The sequence below is a fragment of the Salmo trutta genome, chromosome 12 (genome assembly GCF_901001165.1).
Source record: "Salmo trutta chromosome 12, fSalTru1.1, whole genome shotgun sequence".
NCBI classification, from domain to species: domain Eukaryota; kingdom Metazoa; phylum Chordata; class Actinopteri; order Salmoniformes; family Salmonidae; genus Salmo; species Salmo trutta.
The window spans coordinates 76,570,722-76,574,084 of NC_042968.1; positions in this window are offsets into that span (position 1 = coordinate 76,570,722).

Consider the following 3,363-nt stretch of genomic DNA (forward strand, 5'->3'; position numbering starts at 1 on the left):
TTTGTTCTGAGGATCTAGATGTAAGTGGTAACCTTGTGAGATATAAACTTGCGCATTTCAAAGCACAGAGAGAGAGAGAGAGAGAGAGAGAGAGAGAGAGAGAGAGAGAGAGAGAGAGAGAGAGAGAGAGAGAGAGAGAGAGAGAGAGAGAGAGAGAGAGAGAGAGAGAGAGAGAGAGAGAGAGAGAGAGAGAGAGAGAGAGAGAGAGAGAGAGAGAGAGAGAGAGAGAGAGAGAGAGAGAGAGAGAGAGAGAGAGAGAGAGAGAGAGAGAGAGAGAGAGATCCGTAAGCCTTCTTTAAGGAGCTGTCCGTGGTCCTGAAGTTGCTATAGCGTTTCTCTGGTCTAGATTCTGACCGCGTGCGCAAGATGTCTTTCCCTATTAATACGGAACCTGGCCAACAATCTGTTCCCCATTGAAGTTGGTCACACACAGGGAGCTGGATTTGTAGGACTCAAGATAAAAGCCATATTGAGCTCATTGGGGATATCTTACTTTGATGTTTTTTTCTGTAGACTTTTGGACATTTTGCTGATCATGATGATAAGCAACGAGGACAGTTACTTGAAGATTGTTATGCGGGCTAAACAACTAAATACTCAGCCTATAACAGATAAAACAATGATTTCATTGAATAAAATAATTTTTAGCTTGAGTTCCCTAAATATGTCAATTACTGTAGTTAGGCTATATGCCATTTCACACAACACCAGGGTTTAAGACTTGACAGCAGGACTGCGCTGATAACAGTGGCTTTGCTTGAAAGTATTGCACAAGCCAAGTATTGCACAAGCCACTAATTCAGCAGTGATCTGAGATCCTTCCCCATTCCTTTTCTATAGACAGCTGAATAACTAGAGATTGGCCCTCTTTGACCTCTCATGCAGTTTCTCCTAACAGTCAATTAAGAGGTCAATTTCCTCATGAACTCAATCAAGATAACAGAACTCACAACAATAATCATAGAGGTCTCTCCTGAAGAGTGCTTTATTATCCCTAGTGGCAAACAATTCTTCCAAGATTCTATTTGAATCTGAGGCAAACCTGTGGCAACCATATTTAATGCCACTATTGGCAAACAGTTTACCAGAAGTCATTTCTGTTGAACACATGAGTTCCAAGACCAGCAACAGTTGACGACCAATCGGGGGATTCGAAAAATCTGTTGGAAAATGATAACCAAGCTATTTAGCTAGCTACCTACCAAAGTTGTCCTGTGAGCGTCTAACTTTTTAATTAAAATGTAAAATTGGTAGCTAATTGATGCCTAGTTAGCAATGTCATATTTTATGGCATAGAGTGAAACACATTTTGTTGATACCAGTTTCAATCTGTCAGTGTCACTGACTGGCTAGCGCTGAGCTAGCAGGCTAGTGTATGGCTAGCTAGCTAATGTTAGCTGTCCTATTTTTGCACAATTAATGTGATAGTTGGCTCGCTAACTAATGATTTGCCTAAATATTTTTAGGTTAACACAAATATGCATGTCAATATGCTAGTGGCACTGTTCTGTAGCATGTTAGCTAGCTAGCACAACAGCTAAGGTAGCAACAATATGAGCTGACTAGACATCAAAGCAAGACACTTTTACAGATGGGTACCCTTCCCCTACCCAAGGTGTTGGAAGAGGCTGTATTGGGAGGAGGATACATCAACACCTTGAGAAGATGTTTGTGGCGCACTCACTCAAAACCCATTTTTTGAGTGATGAATTAGTGTATTGTCTTCAAGCTTGATAAAGTAAGCAAATTCATGTATTATTCTCATAAATGTAGCCCATACATTCATTATCTGTAACAATTAGATATTTCATTGCTTTAAACTTGTATGTAGTGCATCTTTATCATGTGTTGTTCCTTCTCTCTTTCTAGAAGCAATCAGTTACAAGTCAAAAATAATGATTGAGGCCTTCAATCAAACTGAGGACAGAGAAATATGTGTGCACCAGGTCAAGGCATGGCTATAATTCATTTTGGTAAAATAATATGAATAATATGAATATCCATATTAGGCATAACTCAATTTTATGTTGTTTTTCTTCCACCCAAACCTTCTACACCTGAGCCAGGAAGAAGAGACAACTAGTAGACAACTGTCTCAAGTCCCCAGCGTAGATTGAATATCATAGTTAGTTGATTTGTTTTAATCAATTGTGTTGAAGCTTGTCTGGAGGAAAATATTTTATATGGTGAGTCTGCAGGAACAGTCGGCCACACATTTAAAGTTAGATTTAGTTGGCCTACAGTAAGTCCCTGTTAATGCTAGCTGTTAATGCTGGCTGTTAATGCTAGCTGTTAATGCTAGCTACACCGCTTGTTTATATATAAGGTCAACATTCCCATAGTGTTCACATTTCTCTGTAAGTGTTGTAGCTACATAAAAAGGTAGGGAAATATCCAGTCTTTGCTATTTTCTTCATTAGCGTACTGATGATTTCAGGTTGTATTGGATTTATTTGTATCTGTTAAGACATTGAATACATGTTGTTTATTATATTTAGTACATTTAGTATCTATAGTATAGTTTTATTTGTGATAAGCAAGTTCATTTAAAGTTGTATGTGATTTGGTTTATATAGATACAACATTTCAATGTTAACACACAGTAACCAAAAACTGGATCTAATTTGCATATTCATACTGAGATGCAGCAAATTTCCAGCAAAGAGTAGAATGTTCGCCACACGTTTCCCAGAATTGTTTGCCAGAAGTTCACAAGTCACTGCAAATTTGCCGCAAAACAAATTTTCATGTGAAAATATGAGCTATTGCGACAAATTGACCAAAGGTTTCCCATAACAGTTTGCCAGAAGCCATTTTTTTGGAGTAAGGGTATTACAGTCAAAAACGGTCAACTTTATAATGAACAAGACTCCAAGTCAGGGAGGGAAGAGGGAGATAAAGTTTTTTTTAGGAGTTTGTTGCTGTGGAAACTGTTGCTAAGCAGTGTTTTAGACCATAAGGAGAGCGTAAAGTTAATCAGACATAAGGGGGAGGTGTGAAAAGTGAAGAGGAGAAAGATTTGAATAAAGAAAAAGAAATAGAGAGCATGCAGATAACAGCATGAGTGAAGACTCCAACTCAATGATGTCAAGGATTCAAATGGATTTAGATAGAAATTCTAATTCCCAATGCAAACATATTCTCTCAGCCATCTCAGCTATCCAAAAACGCATGTTCTCTAAGGGCAAGGGAAGTTATAAGCAGGTGTGGATGTCTGCGTCTTTTTCACTCAACCAGGGTAAAGTCTTCTGTAATTCATTGAATAATATCAGTAATATTCTGTTTTAAGAGCCAATAAATTTGTGTCACATAAAGATCTACCAATTAAATAGGCTTATACTCTTTCATGTGAGTAATTTCGTA